At 42.3% G+C, this 19,261-nt stretch overlaps 1 pseudogene; it reads left to right on the plus strand.

Annotated features, from left to right (window-relative positions):
- The first annotated feature begins 646 nt into the window (after positions 1–646).
- On the plus strand, positions 647–1,627 carry LOC147339767 (DNA repair protein RAD51 homolog 4 pseudogene; annotated as a pseudogene).
- Positions 1,628–19,261: the final 17,634 nt, after the last annotated feature.

Genomic DNA, 19,261 nt, shown 5'->3' on the forward strand with positions numbered 1-19,261 from the left:
GTACTCTGCATATAAATTAAATAAGCAGGGTGCCAATATACAGCCTTGAAGTACTCCTTTTCCTATTTGGAACTAGTCTTAGGTAAACTCTATAGTAATACTTATGCTCTGAAAATTATCTGAAATAGTTGCTCCAGATTTTGGTAACAATTACTTGCCTCCTAATTTTCACTAGAAATTAAGATTTTTAAGATTTGAGGATTAAAATTTAAATATGGAATTAAAACTACTAAAAATAATAAAGGAAACATTTTACTACAGTGGGAAAGTGGGATAAATGTTTTGAGTAAAAAAAGGAGTTTTATGCATGGTTGGGCTGAGATTAGATTAAACTTAATTGAACTAATGGGTTTTCTTATTAAAAGTTTGGAATTCCCTGGCAGTTGAGTGGTTAGGCACCTTCACTGCCAGGGCCCAGTTTCCATCCCTGGTCCAGGAACTAAAATCCCACAAGGAACATGGAGCAACCAAAAAAAGAGTTGACTGAGGAGCTGCCATGGGGCCCACGCCATGCATGCCACCACTGCCTCCTGCCTCCCACACCAGGTCCTAAAAGGGGCCAAGCGGTGGGGGCGGGAGTGGGGAAGTGTCTGGAGAGGGCCTGGCAGATGTGCCTTAGCGGAGTAGCCCTGAACCCCCAGGGAACATGGGTGTGCTCCAGGCCAGACCATGCTTGGGCCTCACCCAGGACATGGTCCAGCTCCTGCAGAGTGGTGGGATCAAGACAGTGGTCAATCTGGTTTCTGCAGACCTGGAGGTAGCCCAGAAAAGTGGCTTGTCTTAAAGGTCTTGGTCACCCTGAGGTGGGCTCTGCTGGCTCAGTTCTCAGCTTTCCCCTTCAATGGTGCTGATCTGTTCAAGGAACTGAAGACTTCCACTGCCATCCTGTCCATTGGCATTGGAAGCCTGGACAAACTGCTTTATGCTTATCTCTATACTGGAGAAGTGACTGGAATCACAGGAGGCCCAGGTAGCAGTAAAACCCAGGTATGTCTTTGGGTGGCTGCAAACGTGGCCCACGGCTGCAACAGAATATCCTATACATCGATTCCAATGGCAGCCTCACAGCCTCCCGCCTCCTCTAGCTACTTCAGGCCAGAACCCTGGATCAGGAAGAGCAGGCAGGAGCTCTCCAGAGGATCCAGGTGGTGCCTGCATTTGATATCTTCCAAATGCCAAAGGTGATATAGGACCTTCCAGGTGCTGTGATTCAGCAGGTGAGCATTTCTTCAGGGACTCTGAAGGTGGTGTTGTGGACTCTGTCCCTGTGGTGCTCATCCCACTTCTGGGAGGTTCACAGAGGGAATACTTGGCCTTGATGCTGCAGCTGGCCCACAAGCTGAAGACTGTGGCCCAGGACCTCAGCATGGCAGTGGCAGTGACCAGCCACCTGATCTCAGACAGGGACAGCAGGCAGCTCAAACCTGCCCTCAAATGCTCCTGGAGCTTTGTACCCAGCACCCAGCTTTTCCTAGACATTGGCCAAGGCACAGGAGCCTCAGGCTGCCGGCGCCTGGCATGTCTGACCACATCCCCTCGTCTGCCAACAGGTTTCCAAGAAACAGTGAACACTGGGACCTGTGGGGCACCAGAGCAGAGCCCAGCATTACAGGGAGATCACACATGACTGAGATGTTGATTGGAAAAGAGAGAAGTATCAAGGCCCTCAAGTCCCGTATGCAGTGCTATTCATTGCCAGCAGCCCATGGGGCTGCAGAGAAGCTCTCAGGCTGGGCAGCCATCTCAGTCCTTAGGTCCTCTCTCCAGAAACAATGTAATTGGCAAGAGAGGATGCTACATATCTATACATCTATATCTATAGGTAAAACTAGGATTGGCTGATATGTTAAACTACATGGAAACATTGTCAAATGAGTGATAAGCCTCTTCAGATTATACATCATGAATAAATGATATTAATATAGGCATTTTAGAAGTTATATAAAGTTTCTGAAATTTGGATATGTCCTACTATAATGTTACAATCTTCGTTGTTATGTTAAAATGTCAAATGTCACAACAGCGGGGATAAGCTTCTTTGTCAGGAAGCATTGTGATCAGATTTTTAATTTTGCCTTTCTAAGAACTTTATCATTCATAGACAGATAAGCTGATGCTTTGAAGAAAAGCCACATCTTCGAGAAGAGTCACAGAAAGGACATTTTGAGGACAGGTGTCTGATGACTTTTAAATCATACTGCTAAAGTAGGTAAGATATTTTAAAAGACTAATGGAAACTCCGATTTCATAAAACTGTTAGTAAAAAGGATTAATGGATAGGACTGAGTAAACTGATGAATATGGTTATAATTTTTTTGGTTTTGCATGAAATATCACTAGCTTTTAGTCCGTGTTTTCACAGATGTTAGGAGACCTTTCCCCTTAAGTATATTTATGACACAGTCAGAAAGTTGAAATTAATAGATATGTATAAGAACTGGTCGCAAAGAGTTAGACACAACTAAGCAACTGAGCACAACACAGCAGCATGGAAACTGGAGCCAAAAGCCTAAGTCCAGCTACAAATGACATAACACCAGGGCTAAGGGGTTCATCAGGTTAACATAACTGTAGATAAAGAAGGAAGGAGAATTGTGCTATTTACAAAAGATTCTAAGGAATATTCCCTGCCCACAACTAATCAATTCCTTTCCAAAATCACCCCTCATCACCCTTGTTCAGTAAAACAATCGTCACCCCTTTCCCACAAGACTGGATGGACATTGACAGTGGGGAACTGTAATAGGGAATAACAAATCTGACTCCATATTAGATCTGTTTCTTTTACTTTAACCTTTGTATTTTGTTGCATTTGCTACAAGTTGATCACTAAAGGGATGTTGCCTATAGCTTAAAGTATACATAATGGCCCATCTCAGGGAACCTTGCCCCTATTCTTGAATGTTAAATTAAAATACCTTTGTTGAGCTCACAGGGAAGATCCTGACCCAGCCCACCTGTGAATGGCTGCAGGAAAGAAGAAATTAAACTTTCCCCTCTTGAGTCTTGTTGAAACTAGGAGATATTTGCAACAACTAATGACCTGTTTTACAAAATTGTTGTATCTTGCATTAGCAAATATGTAACTGAGCCTCTGATAAAATGGTGATATATAGTTCCATTTGAGATCAATGATTGTAAGAGTGTAATTCTAGATGTACAAAGCAGCAACAAGAGGGAATATTTTCCTGGACCAAAGGAAACTAGCAAGATAGGTGGTCCAGGGACTTTTGGCTACTGTTAATAAGGCCTTGTCCAGTAATAGCACATTGAGTGGCCTATAAGTGAAATCTTTGCCAACCTGGGGATGAGCATTCCTAGTATTATGGGACAAAATGGTCATGAAATGCCCCAAACCATGGTCAAACTTATGACCATAAAGAGGCCCTGCCAACTAAAAATCGGCACTTGCTATCTACTTCTGTGAGGATTAAATCTTGAGCCACTGCTGCTGCTAACCTTCAGTATCCCCTGAAAGGAGTTCAGAGTGGAGATTAGGAATGAGGCATCTGTGCTCTGGGAAAAAACTGGCAGAACAGGCCTTCAGATAGATACTTTTAGATTTTATGAGCCCAAATCCTTACATTTTCTCCTATCTAGAAAAGCACTAAAATCATTCATCGCAACATCTACTTTGACCATTGAGGAGAGAAATGCATTTTGAAGTACATAGGAGTGGCTGTTCTCAAAGCAGTGTCTGCTGGTGAAAGCGAACAGGACCCTGTGGGGACCTCTGCCAGGTTTATGATTAACCTCCTTCTCTGAACCTTTACTCCCTTTCTTGTTCAAAACTTGTTCTCCTCAAGATTGAGGAGTAGCAAAGAAAAGGAGACAAGATGTACAGTAGGAAGGAAGGGAAGCTGAGTAGACAAAATAATAGATGTCCACTGTGGCATTCTATTAATAGTCCATTGTTGGATCACTGAAGGGGAGGAAGGGGAATGGAGCTCTCTTTAATTGGGCTTTTCTTATGTATCAGGCACAGTGCTAAGCATTTTTCATTTTTCATACATAATTTCCTTTAATTGCCACAATAACTCTATGAGGCAGGTGTTAATTTTAGATTCTGGAGTTGAGATTCAGAGAGGTTTACTGATTTGTCCACATCTGCATAGCTAGTAAGTTGAAGAATGAAACCAAGAGCATTTTGATTCCAGAGTCCATCATAGTGACTACCATCCTGTATTTCCTCCCATTCAGCTAACAAGATGTGTTGGCTTATGCTTCAGAAAAAAATAATCTCTGGAGTTTGGGTCAAGAATACATGCAATCTATTACTACTCAAATTATGAATATAAAAATTCTCTTTGAATCAAGGACAAATAGGCTGATACATTCTTCAGTATAAGGACTGGATTTTGTTCAGTTTTATTTTCTTGTTAATATCTCATCTAGTGCCTCGGACAAAGGGTATAGTGAAAGGCTTTCTAACTACACCTCAAAATGCTGATGCAATAAAAGATGGATAAATTTGACATAAAAATAAAATTTTTTTTTGCACAGCAGAAAACAATGTAGGTAAAGTCAAAGCACAAATGGCAAGCTGAGAAAAAGTATTTGCAACGTATTTCAGATAAAGTGCTAAAATTTGTAATATGCAAAGAACTTTTATAATTGAGCTTAGAAAGACCAATAATCCTATAGGGGGGAAATGTACAGAAGACATGGACAGCCAACTTATAGAAAGAGATGTAAAAATGACTCTTAAACTTAGGACAAGATGCTCAGCTTCACTCATAATAAAAGAAATACAAACGAAAACTCCCTGAAACACCACTCCCACCCATCAGAGTGGCAACAGTTCAAAATGCTGACACCACAATCTGTTAGTCACTTGTGTATGCTCCGTTTGCTGGAGAGAATGCAAAATTGTATGGTCTCTATGGAGGGGGATTTGGCAACATCTAACAAAACTGCGTATGTGCTTACCCTTTGATGCACCAATGCCACTTGTCAGAATTTACCCTGAAATATACTTTTAATGATATGAAAATACATGTGCACAAGGTCATTCATTGCAGCATTTGCCCAAGAATAGGAGACATGTCAAATAAACTATGGGCATGCACACAAAGGAATGCTATGCAGATAAACTTACATCACCAGTAAAGGACAGATGTACATTGTCTGCCTCCGGATGGGTTACCCTAAGAAGAACACAGCATCACCTATTTAATATTCTGACCTAAAAATGCTTTAACATTTTCAGATTTGCAGACCAGTGAGTATGAGACCCTCCCCTGTGGATCCAAAAGCAGTTCCTGGAGGGCTTCGAGAAGGGCATCTTGTTTGTATTTATATGTGAAACAGAACTTATTTCTTCTGCAGTCCCCCATCTCAAAAAAAGGCAATTCCAAGCTTCCAGTTGTTCAGACCCAAAGATTTTATGCCTCAAGTTTCAATACCCACTTCTTGATAAACCATAAGAAAAACCTGAAATTGGAGTTAATCTTTTTGCATCAATATTTGACTTGGAGACCCTCTGCTCAGATCTCAGGTTTGGGGGAAAGAGGACAAAGATCTGACGATAGGCAGATAACACCTACTTCAAACCAAATATTGGCACTTTCAATACAGTATAGCTGGTACCCCTTAAAAAATTATGATATCATAATAAATTGAGTATTAGTTTAAGGAAATCCTTCATTTATTTCTCAGTGATATCTATAGCGCCAGAAGCTCATTGGGTGAGGCAGAGAACTTCAAAGAGCAGGTAGCACAGTGATAGAGGCCATACTTCCCCTTATGTTCCACTGGCAGCAATCAGTTACATGGCCCCACCCAACTGCAAGGGAGGCTGGGAAATGTAGTCTAGCTGTGTGCCCAGGAGAAGGGAAGTGGCTTGGTGAACAACTAGCCAGTCTCTACCTCCTTGGTGATATTAGATTGCAGATAATGTCTGTATATATGTCTATATAATATGATAATAGATTACAGATAATGTCTTCCCTCCACATACTGATTCACTAATATGAATCTACAATTATCAAATATTATGTATACTTTGCAAATTAAGATGAATTGGTTTATTTTTAATTTATTAAATGGATGACCTACACAAAACTCCTGACAGTGTAGAAAACCCATTAAGGACACTAAGGACACCAGATCTTAAGTAATGTTGCACTCAAGCCATATCAAGCCATTTCTCAGAAATTTTCCCTGGTGATGGCAATGGAGAGACTCCAAAAAGAAAGCTGGTGCCTATAGTGAGGAACAAAATTAAGTGTTGCTGAAGCAATTCTCAAGTGGTAGCTGATAACAACTGCACACCAGCTGTTCCCATTACAACACTTTTCCATAAAGGCCCAGATTCCAGCTTTTGTCATTTTTTTTTACCCTTTTCTTTCTATAATGGAATTTGTATATTTAACTTATATGGAGGCTCAAAAGTGAGCAGAGTAAGAAGGGATGCTCAGATTGGAAAACATAACTGTTTAAAAAAATGAAAAGAAAAAATAGTAACAGAACTGTAGCTAGGGTGGGCGTGATAGAAACAGCATGTGGTCACGTGATTTTGCCATTGCCCGTTTTCTCTCTTTGAGCTTCCACTCTGGTCTTTTTCAAATTACATTCATTTACTCAGCAGGTTCCTGACCCTGCTGGAAAGTCTTAAATCAGAGATCCTGACTTAATTGTTCTGGGGGCTGGAGTCTTAGGCTTTGAAATTGTTCAAAAGCTTCCCTGGTGATTCTCCTGTACAGCAGAATTGAGAACTACTGATTTCCTCTGTGCATTGCCTTTTGTTTGGCTAATTTGGGTACTTGACCATACCTCTGATGGAAATGACTCAGATGAAATTGAAAATCCATACATTTAAAACTTAAAAAGAAAATTACACCTACCCAGGGCATGGTTAGAGTTATGACCTGTGCTAAAAATAACCTCTGGTCAGCCAAAAATAATGATCACAAAGTTCCTGCCCTGAAGTTCAGCTGATCTCTTCTCATAGGAGGCTCTAAAGGCCAAGATATTTCTAAATTATCTGGTTTCCTCAGTTGTATCCTTGAACAACTTTGTACAAAGATGGCGTGGAGCTTATCACCAGTTTTAGTGACTTGGGTATCTGATCAAGTAGGCAACCTGGGTACCTCCTGACCTCGTCAGTGAAAATGTAGCTGGTTCTTGGCAAGTACAAGCAGAACAGGTGGTCACTGGCATTGGTATCACTATTCCCTTTTCCTTTTTTTTTTTTCTGTTTGACTGCGATGCCCAGCATGTGGGATCTTAGTTCCCTGACCAGGGATTGAACCCGCACCCTTGTCAGTGGAAGTGCAGAGTCCTAAACACAGGACCGCCAGGGAATTCCCAAGATGACTATTCCAAATGCCATTGTTTGTGAAGGCTGTTCCACAAGCATGGCGGGTTGTTCTAAGACTTTGTCAAGTCCGACTGAACAGCATTCATATAAATAGGGTTGCTCCAAAATATCAATAGTGCTGAGGCTGAAAAGCCTTGATTAAAAGCAACCATGTCCACAAAGTCCAAAAGGAAGAACCATTTGGGGGACCTTTAACTATATAGATCAATTGCTGTCCATCACTGGGCATGGTTTTGCCTTCCAGGGATATTTGATGTTATCTGGAAACATCATTTTTGTTTGTTACAATGTCACAGTGGGGTGGGGGTTGCTCCTGGCATCTAATGGGTACAGACCAGGCATGCTGCTAAACCTCCTACAATGCACCAGACAGCCCCCTCTCAACAAAGAGAGATCCAGCTCCCAATGTTATGGTGCCAAGCAGGGAGAAGACCTGCCCTAAGATCACTTCTGTTGTGGCTGTTGGAGCCGCTGGTTTTGCCACCATCACTTGGCTTTGTGCTTTTGCTCTTACCCTTTGTGTCTGCCCTTGTATGGCCAACCCAGTTTGGACTGTCTAGACCTGATGCAGCTTTGGCATAGCAATAGGGTGGCTGTGAGGAGGGAACCTTGGCACAGAACCCAGCCCCTAGTAGATCAACACTGGGGAACAGGCCAGTTAACATCAAAGGTTCAGCCAGGCTTGGGGGAGACAAGCCACAGTCACAATTCAAGCTGACAATCAGCACAAATGACCCTGCAAAAGACATTTTGTCCTGCCAGGCATGGAGACAGAGTGACTGGGAATCTGGGGCAGTAGAGACTTTTACTGTAAAATCAGGCCATTTCCGTAAAGTCAGGCAATAGAGAAGATGGCTCCAGCTAACCAGCTGGGGACTGGGCGAGATCCTGGGGTGAGGCACCTTGCCAGATTGAGCCAGAACTCCAGGGAGAGGAGGGAACCGCAGTACTTTGCAAGCCAGCTGAGGGAGGATTTGAGACCGAGACTACAGCACAACTACGACGCAGGGCAGGTGGGAGGTTTGGGCTCAGTTCAGAGAAAGAATGATGGATGTTCAGTAACAGAGTGGGAACGCCATGAAGGAGGGCAGGTGGGGATGTGGCAAGCGCTGCCAAGCCCAGTGGTGAGCAGCGGGACACTGTAGCTGAGGACTGAAAAATAGTACTGACTCCATAACAGAGAGCAAGTCTCCTTTCCCCAATGCCACACATGCATGTGCAGGCATGCCTGGACACACTCACGTTCATGGTCTGCTTCATGCTGAAACAAAAATTGCTTAGTGACTAGAGCACAAACGATGGTGTGATCACTCACCTAGAGCCAGGCATCCTGGAATGTGAAGTCAAGTGGGCCTTAGAAAGCATCACTACGAACAAAGCTAGTGGAGGTGATGGAATTCCAGTGGAGCTATTTCAAATCCTGAAAGATGATGCTGTGAAAGTGCTGCACTCAATATGCCAGCAAATTTGGAAAACTCAGCAGTGGCCACAGGACTGGAAAAGGTCAGTTTTCATTCCAATCGCAAAGAAAGGCAATGCCAAAGAATGCTCAAACTACCACACAGTTGCATTCATCTCACACACTAGTAAAGTAATGCTCAAAATTCTCCAAGCCAGGCTTCAGCAACACGTAAACCATGAACTTCCAGATGTTCAAGCTGGTTTTAGAAAAGGCAGAAGAACCAGAGATCAAATTGCCAACATCCGCTGGATCATGGAAAAAGCAAGAGAGTTCCAGAAAAACATCTATTTCTGCTTTATTGACTATGCCAAAGCCCTTGACTGTGTGGATCACAATAAACTGTGGAAAATTTTGAAAGAGATGGGAATACCAGACCACCTGACTGGCCTCTTGAGAAACCTATATGCAGGTCAGGAAGCAACAGTTAGAACTGGACATGGAACAACAGACTGGTTGCAAATAGGAAAAGGAGTATGTCAAGGCTGTATATTGTCACCCTGCTTATTTAACTTCTATGCAGAGTACATCATGAGAAACGCTGGGCTGGAAGAAGCACAAGCTAGAATCAAGATAGCCAGGAGAAATATCAATAACCTCAGATATTCAGATGACACCACCCTTATGGCAGAAAGTGAAGAGGAACTAAAAAGCCTCTTGATGAAAGTGAAAGAGGAGAGTGAAAAAGTTGGCTTAAAACTCAGCATTCAGAAAACTAACATCATGGCATCTGGTCCCATCACTTCATGGGAAATAGATGGGGAAACAGTGGAAACAGTGTCAGACTTTATTCTGGGGGGCTCCAAATTCATTGCAGATGGTGACTGCAGCCATGAAATTAAAAGATGCTTACTCCTTGGAAGGAAATTTATGACCAACCTAGATAGCATATTCAAAAGTAGAGATATTACTTTGCCAACAAAGGTCCTTCTAGTCAAAGCTATGGTTTTTCCAGTGGTCATGTATGGATGTGAGAGTTGGACTGTGAAGAAAGCTGAGTGCCAAAGAATTGATGCTTTTGAACTGTGGTGTTGGAGAAGACTCTTGAGAATCCCTTGGACTGCAAGGAGATCGAACCAGTCCATCCTAAAGGAGACCAGTCCTGGGTGTTCATTGGAAGGACTGATGCTGAAGCTGAAATTCCAATACTTTGGCCACCTCATGCGAAGAGTGGACTCACTGGAAAAGACCCTGATGCTGGGAGGGATTGGGGGCAGGAGGAGAAGGGGACGACAGAAGATGAGATGGCTGGATGGCATCACCGACTCGATGGATGTGAGTTTGAGTGAACTCCAGGAGTTGGTGATGGACAGGGAGGCCTCGAGTGCTGTGATTCATGGGGTCTCAAAGAGTCGGACATGACTGCGTGACTGAACTGAACTGAACCAGTTGAGACCAACCATGAAATTAATTATTTGTATTTTTCTGTTGTAAATAGCATTGACTTCATTTCAAAATTACATTTCTCTATAAAGAATCTGCCTGCCAATGCAGGAGACCAACAGACATGGGTTGAATCCCTGGGTCAGGAAGATCCCCTGGGGGAGGGCATGGCAACTCACTCCAGTGTTCTTGCCTGGAGAATCCCCATGGACAGTGGAGCCTGGCAGGCTACAATCCATGGGGGTCACAAAGAGTCAGACACAACTGAGCGAGTGAACACACATAACATTTTAAACATAACATGTTCCTTATAGAAGATCTGGAACCTACAAAAGAATAAAAAGACAAGGAAAATATCTGCATTTTCATGATACATCTACTCATATCTCTATTAATGCTTCTAATAGAAGTATTAATATTAATAATATTAATATTATTCTTCTAGTCTGTTTTTTCATTGTGAAGATTCTATTCCTTTTCAGAGAAAATACTTTTCTTTCTGTAGCTTTGTATCCTAACATTAGGATAAAATCATTTCCTTTGCTATTGCAAACTCTATATGATTATTTTTTGTGACACTCTGGTTTTGTCTGATCTTAAAGCCAACCCATGCTCACTGTCAAAAATTTGGGAAATACAGAAAAATTGGAAAACATTTATATAATCTGTAATTCCACATTCTAGGGATAATCACTCTTGAGATGATGGTGGGTTTTTCCTGATCCTTTTTTTGCTTTAATGGCATCATTTATTCCAATGGTCATTAACTGATATTCACCTTATAAGCTGTTTGACATTTGCTAACATTTCAGGTAAATATCACCTCCCTGAATTTTTCCATGGCCAGGCCCTTGTCTCATTTGAATCCATAAGAAAATGCCTGCCAATGCAAGAGTCACAAAAGACACAGTTTTGATCCCTGGGTCAGGAAGATCCCCTGGAGGAGGAAATGGCACCCCACTCCAGTATTCTTGCCTGGGAAATCCCATGGACAGAGGAGTGTGGTGAGCTAGAGTCCACAGGGTCTCAAAGAGGCGGACATGACTGAGCAACTGAACAACCACAGCAACATGCATTGTCGGCATGGAATTTCATGTCACTTTGGACTCCTCCAGGTGATAAGCCACCTACCCAAGAAGTAGTGAATAGGGAAGCCTGCCTTTCCTGTTCATTGCTGCCTTTGCAGATAATATTTTTTCTCACTCTTCTTAGTGGAAATGTTTTGTGATATATTATATTTGGTGGCATGAATAAAACTATTCAAAATACTGAGAATCCAGAGCTCAAATCTCACTAGGGGTTTTGGTGATCCTTGTTTTGCATAATCCAAACCTTACTTTCTACATGCAAATCCATGTACAAACAAGAATTTTTGCTCCAGCAAATCTGAGGTTTTTGTCTCTAAAACTGCTAGTAATGGAGATATTTAACGGTAACACAATGTGTTGGGAGGAAAAATCAGCTTAAAGTCAGAAGGCTAGAGTTTGTCTTGACTTTGGTTACAAAACGATGGAAACTTAGCAAATTGTTTATCCTCCCTGAGCCTCAGTTTTCTTCTCTGTAAGATGGGGCTCCTAGCTACTGCACAGAGGATTAACGGAAACAACAAATATAAACAACAGTGTCTGGCAGGGGAACCCCTTTATTAGATGGTGGCAGTGAGTCAAGCAAACTGCTACATCACAGGCTGGCAACCTATAGTCCAAGGACTGAGTCTGACAGATTGCTAGTTTTTATAAATAAAGCTTTATTGAAACATAACCAAACCCATTCACTCACATATTATCTATGGCTTTTGTGCTGTGCTCCAAGAGTTGAAGAGTTGTCAACTCTTAGGGCAATAGCTGTAGGACCCAAGATGCCTAAAATATTTACTATCTGGTTCTTTACAAAAAACTTCTTCCAGCCCCTGTGTTAAGTATGTGTATGTGCTCAGTCACTTCAGTTGTGTCCAACTCTGTGACCCCATGGACTGCAGCCCGTCAGGCTCCTCTGTCCACGCAATTCTTTAGGCAAGAATACTGGAATGGGTAGCCATTTTCTTCTCCAGGGGATCTTCCCAACCCAGGGATTGAACCTATGTCTCTTACGTTTCCTGCAATGGCAGGTGGGTTCTTTACCACTAGCACCACCTGGGAAGTCCCACCCTGTGTTAAGTGCCTCCCCCAAAGCCAGGAAGTGGATTCTGTTGTCTTACAGTTTCACAGGTGAGGAAACTAAAACATCAAGAGGTTAAGGACCATCCCAATGACAACAGCACTTATGGAGTCACATCTTGATCCCAAGTCTGTCTGAATTGGAAGCTTGTGAGCTGAGTAAGCTCGCTGTAATGCCTCTTCAATAGAAAACTGAGTTAGATCTGAACTCTTGTGATCCTGACTTCTACTTCTGTCAGAAAACTACCCTTTCAACCTCCGATAATGATTGAGTGTTGAAAACAGGCATCAATGTCTTTCACATTGATCCCAGCATGCTGTAGCCTGATGTTCAGTTACAAGAAGCAATAACAAAAACTGCTTCTCTGTGAGGGATCCTGTGGGTCAGGCTGAGGCATTTGAAGGGACTTAGGGAAATGGGGTGCTGAGGACTTTTGAAGAGCAGGGCTTGTGGTTTTATATCCCGGCCCCTCTTGATGGTTTCCAATATGTCAGCAAAAGGGGCAACACAGAGTAAACGTGCTGCTATGTGGAGAGAATACTGGAAACGTTCAGAGATTTGGGACATGATAGATTCACTAGCTACTAATTTGTGATGCTGTAAAGAGCAATATTGCATAGGAACCTGGAATGTTAGGTTGAAGAAGACTCTTGAGAGTCCCTTGGACTGCAAGGAGATCCAACCAGTCCATCCTAAAGGAGATCAGTCCTGGGTGTTCATTGGAAGGACTGATATTGAAGCTGAAACTCCAGTACTTTGGCCACCTGATGCAAAGAGTTGACTCATTGGAAAAGACCCTGATGCTGGGAGGGATTGGAGGAGAAGGGGACGACAGAGGATGAGATGGCTGGATGGCATTACCGACTCAATGGACATGGGTTTAGGTGAATTCCGGGAGTTGGTGATAGACAGGGAGGCCTGGCGTGCTGCAGTTCATGGGGTTGCAAAGAGTCAGACACGACTGAGTGATTGAATTGAACTGAATTCGTGATGACCTATGACCACTCTAGGCTTCAGGAGGTTACAAAGTAACTTGAAGCCCTGTATACCTCTAAGGAACTGATAGACGAAGCAAGACAGTGGGGAAAATGTATTTTACAAAGGTAGGTATCATCAAATGGACAAATAACACATTGTTGGGAAAATTAACCAGCGATGTGAGAGTCCATAAATCACAGAAACTAAGTCCTATACAATTGAAAAAAGTACATCAAATACAAGAATATCAAAACAGAGATGTCACTGGTAGACAAAATTGCCCTTTGCTGCTGATACACACAAAACAGGTGGTACTTGGGAATTCCTTGGTGTCCAGTGGCTAAGACTCCAAGTTCCCAATGCAGAGGATGTGGGTTTGATTCCTGGTCGGGGACCTAAGATTCTTAATGCCAAGGCACAGCCAAAAAAAACATAGTACTTTTCTATATGCCATTTATGTACAATTGAACGGTTCAGTGGCTAACTGAATGTAACTTTAAAGTTTAGGTTCTCAGTCACATTGCTGCTGCTGCTAAGTTGCTTCAGTCGTGTCCAACTCTGTGTGACCCCATAGACGGCAGCCCACCAGGCTCCCCCATCCCTGGGATTCTCCAGGCAAGAACACTGGAGTGGGTTGCCATTTCCTTCTCCAGTGCATGAAAGTGAAAAGTGAAAGTGAAGTCGCTCAGTCATGTCTGACTCCTAGCGACCCCATGGACTGCAGCCTACCAGGCTCCTCCGTCCATGGGATTTTCCAGGCAAGAGGACTGGAGTGGGGTGCACCAGTGCCTTTTCCTCTCAGTCACATTAGCCATGTCCTAATGTTCAGTAGCCACACGTGGCTAGCAGCTACCATATTGATATATTAACAGCAAGACATAGACCTTTTGTCATCACAGCAGGAAGTTCTGTTAGCACTGTTTGAGGGCTATGGTTATTAAGGTTGAGAGGTGGGCCTGGAAGATCACGAACCCTTTGAGAAACTAACAAAAGTCACGGGGCCCTTTCCTAAGAAAATGTGAAAACACATATCCACGTGCTATTTTATATGTAAATTCAGGGTTGGTGTTTATGACTTCCTAAAGCTTATTCCTTGGTCATTTAGGGATTCATGAATTCAAGTTAAGAAATCCCTGAAGCCTTTTAAATATTTTAGTTTCTGGCTCATAATCTTATTCTTCATGCCAAATCCTATCAGATTCCCAGAAGTCTAACATTCAAGTGAATGTCACATAGAAAATCCTGCCTCTAATTTTCTTGTTCTCTTCACCAGGATGACTTTCTCTTCTATTCCACACTGGCCATATGGTCACTTCCTAGAGCTGACTTCTGTCCAGGAGGACATCTATCAACTCTGAAGTCTCAAACTCAAATATCTGGCACTTGAATTAAGGACTCCTTTCTTCCAACTCTCTCTCACTCACTCCCAATACTTCTCGGTTCCTCAGTTTTATCAAGACTCTAGCCCATTGGCCCCTACACTTTCTCCCTGCCAACCCCCTCTTTGTTTGTTCACCTCCTTCCCTATTCAGCTCAGGTAACTTGGAGCAACATGTCAACCACTCTACTACCAAGGTCTTCATTCCCCCTGCCTGTTGACCAGCTCTCAACTCAGCCTCCCATAAGCCCACCCTCATTGGGTCCACATATCTGCCTTTCCCCAGCTTCTTCTGAGGTTCTGAGGAACTTTAGAGAAAAAGCAGAGAATGTCTCAGATTTGCACTACAACATATTTATGATGTCTCCAGTCAACTGGGTCTTCAGTGTTGCTGCAACCCTATTGTGTTTCCCTTGTTAAATCTTTTTTCCATTTTCCACATCAACCACTTGAGACATTCTCCAGTTACCATATTATCATAAAGATGTATGTGCATAATGGCAAGAGAGTAGAAATAAGCCATGTCCATTTGAAAGGAACTAATACTTAAATAACTTATGATGGAGAAGGCGGTGGCAACCCACTCCAGTGTTCTTGCCTGGAGAATCCCGGGGATGGGGGAGCCTGGTGGGCTGCCGTCTCTGGGGTCGCACAGAGTTGGACACGACTGAAGCAACTTAGCAGCAGCAGCAGCCTCTACAAAATGGAATAATCCTGCTTAGCTTAGTTGCTCAGTTATGCCTGATTCTTTGCAATCCCATGGACTATAGCTCACCAGGCTCCTCTCTCCACAGAATTTCCCAGGCAAGAATACTGGAATGAGTTGTCATTTCCTGCTCTAGTGGATCTTCCAAACCCAGGGATTGAACCTGTGTCTCCTGCATTGCAGGCAGATTCTTTACCCATTGAGCCATAAAATGGAATATTGTGTACCTATTAAGAAAATGGAAAGGTCTTCAGGATATGTTGTTTTAAGTAAAATTAAGTGAAGGTTCAGATTAATATTGTTCATTTCCTTTCTTCTCGTGGGCACACTATGTGCAGTAACAAACTACAGTAAGTCCCCTACATATGAACAAGTTCCATTCTGAGAGTGTGTTCATAAGTCCAACAAAGTAGCCTAGGTACCCAGCTAACACATAGTTACTATATGCCGACTATAATGGGCTTATAATACTTTTTGCACAAATAATACCAAAAAAAAACACAAAAAATTAAAAATTTTAGTCATACATTATACTACCTTGAAAAGCACAGTAATACAGTAAAATAGCTTGCATCGAGTTAACAAGCAAGAAGATTTGCTGACTGGAGGAGGGAAAGGAGATAGAAGATGGTTGAGTTGAAGGCTCATCAGCAATAGGAGATGGAGGGCAGGCTGCAATGTCACTCACACCTAATGTTGATGGCCCAGGTTCTCATTCCTTCCTGGAATGAGATACATGTTAGCATCTGTGAAAGTTCACAACTTGAAAGTTCATATGTAGGGAACTGGCTGTATGACGCCTCAGCAGCTTAATATAATCCATATTTATTTCTTGCTTATGGCACAACTCAGCGTGAGTCAGGTGACTCAGAGATCTACATGCCACCATCTTAAATCTGTAGCCTTTGAAGTCACAGCCAAAGAGAGACAGTGCAAACACTGCTCAGGAATTGTGGCGCTGGGGGTTGGGGGGACACAGAGATGGTGTAATCAACCTCTGCCCACCTCCTATTGGCCAGACTTAGTCATAGGGCCTCAACCTAGCAGCAAAGGAGGCTGGGAAATATAGTTTTCCTGTGTTCATCAGAAAGCGGAAGAAAGGGGGAACTTGGTAACCACAGAATATTGCCTCTGCCACACTTACATTTAACTAAGTAAGGGGAAACAGAAGAGAACATTTAGTTAAATTTGCTTGTATTCACACTTAAATACTTAGTATAGAAAAATTATAATCATGTTGCAGGAAGAAAGAGATGGACAAGGCCAGGGGTAGAAGTTAGACATCTCTGTGTGGATGTGCATGTGTGTGTGTGTGTGTGTGTGTGTAAATTACTGAGCCAGATGATTGTGCTTAAATATTCAGCACAATACCATTTTTCAAAGAATTAAACAACATGGCAGATGAGTAGAACATTCTCCACTCTTCTCAAACCTGCTACCACGGTGTTGGCTCTCTGCACTTGGCTATCCTCCAACTTCATAGAGAAAACTGAAACCATCACAGATCACATCCTCCTGGCCAAGTTGTTCTACAGGCAGTAAGGTCTGATTTTAAGCTTTGTGTCCCCAGAGAAGCCAGAACTCCCCAGGTCTGGTGACACACCCCCCCCAGGATTCTAGGGCATGGTCCACCTCACCGTCCATGTGCTGTGTACGCATGGTCATACTTGTCAGTTTCTAGTCTGTCTCCTCTGTGATACTTTAAACTCCTGGAGGACAGCAGACCTGCATACTATGTGGATGCCTCTATCCCAGCAGAGCTGGCTGCAGTGTCCCCAGCCAATAAACATGTGTTTGAATCAATGAAACAATGAATTAACCCAGTAAAGGGTTAGGACATGGCTGTTTTTCAACACGTGGAGTGTTTCCCTGCTGAAGAATAAGTCTAGTTTGTGACTACATGAAATACTGTTTCTATTTCTATTTTCTTCTAAGTGTAAACTGGTGATTTTTGCAAGAGTCACATCCCATGCCCAGAAATAATGGCTGTTATGATCATGCTGCTGCTGCTAAGGCGCTTCAGTAGTGTCCGACTCTGTGTGACCCTATAAACGGCAGCCCACCAGGCTCCCCCATCCCTGGGATTCTCCAGGCAAGAACACTGGAGTGGGTTATGATCATAACAGATGACAAAATAAAGCCTACAGTTTCTTCTTTGAGGGTTGAAATGTTCACGAGAAATCATAATGAACAATCTGATTTATAATAATTTTGTAAAAATATGTATAAAGCATACAGTTGATATAAATATTTTATTAGTTTCTGGTGTATATCAAAGTGATACAAATATATATATATATATATATGTGAAATATATCAGTAATCAGTAAGTCTTTGTTGATTATTTTATTTGCATTAGTATATATATATATATATATGATAACCCCAATGCCCTAGTTTGTCCCTCTACCCACCATCCCTCTTCAGTAACCATACCTTTGTTTTCTCAGTCTGAGTCTGTTTCTATTTAGCAAATTAGTTTACAACTATCAATTTTTAGACTCCACCTAAATGTGAAATCATATGATATTTGTCTTCACTCTCTGACTACATTGAGCTTGCTCATCCCAGGTACATCCATGTTACTGCAAATGGCATTATTTCATTCTTTATTACGGCTTTGTAATAGTCCACTGTGTATATGCACCACATCTTCTTTTCCATTCATCTGTGGGTGTACATTTTGGTGGCTTCCATTTTGGCTATGTGAATTCCACTGCAATGACTGTTGGGGTACATGAGTCTTACTGACTTATGGTTTCCTTGGAGTATATGAATAGGGTGAAACTTCCGAATATATGGTAGCTCCATATGTAGTTTTTTAAGTAACCTCCAACACATCTCCTCAGTGTCTGTTACAAATTGCATTTCCAACAATGAAGTAGGAGGATTCCTTTTCATTCCTGCAGTAATTCTTTGTAGATTTTCTGATGGTGTCTAGCTTTGATATGCATATCTCTAAAAATTAGTGATGTTTTGCAATGTTTCATGGGTTTTTAAGAGGAAAGAAGAACACTGCAAATATATGCCTCTTAAACTTGGTCTTGAAAGACAGCCCTGATTTGAATTCTTTTTTCACACCCTTCACCAGTGCATTTCTTGAGGGCAGGTGATTTTTAGAGCCCCGTGTGTGTGCCTGCTAAGCAGGGTGACAATATACAGCCTTGATGTACTCCTTTCCCAATTTGGAACAAGTCTGTTGTTCTATGTCCCGTTCTAACTGTTGCTTCCTGACCTGCATACACATTTCTCAGGAGGCAGGCAACGTGGTCTTGTATTCTCATCTCTTTAAGAATTTTCCACAGTTCGTTGTGATCCATATAGTCAAAGGCTTTAGTGTAGTCAGTGATGCTGAAGTGGATGCTTTTCTGGAATTCTCTTGCTTTTTCTATGATCCAACAGGTGTTGGCAATTTGATCTCTGGTTTCTCTGCCTTTTCTAAATCCAGCTTGTACATCTGGAAGTTCTCAGTTCACATACTGTTGAAGCCTAGCTTGGAGGATTTTGAGCATTACCTTGCTAGCATGTGAATCAAGATTGCCCGGAGAAATATCAATAACCTCAGATATGCAGATTTATACCATCCTTATGGCAGAAGTGAAGAGGAACTAAAAAGCCCCTTTATGAAGGTGAAAGAGGAGAGTGAAAAAGCTGGCTTAAAACTCAACATTCAAAAAAAGAAGATCATGGCATCTGGTCCCATCACTTCATGGCAAATATATGGGGAAACAATGGAAATAGTAACAGACTTTATTTTTGGGCTCCAAAATCACTGCAGATGGTGACTGCAGCCATGAAATTAAAAGATGCTTGCTCCTTGGAAGAGAAGCTATGACCAACCTAGACAGCGTTATTAAAAAGCAGAGACATCACTTCACC

The sequence above is a fragment of the Bos grunniens genome, chromosome X (genome assembly GCF_055505025.1).
Source record: "Bos grunniens cultivar Pamir isolate PY7600 chromosome X, Bosgru_T2T1.0, whole genome shotgun sequence".
Lineage (NCBI taxonomy): Eukaryota > Metazoa > Chordata > Mammalia > Artiodactyla > Bovidae > Bos > Bos grunniens.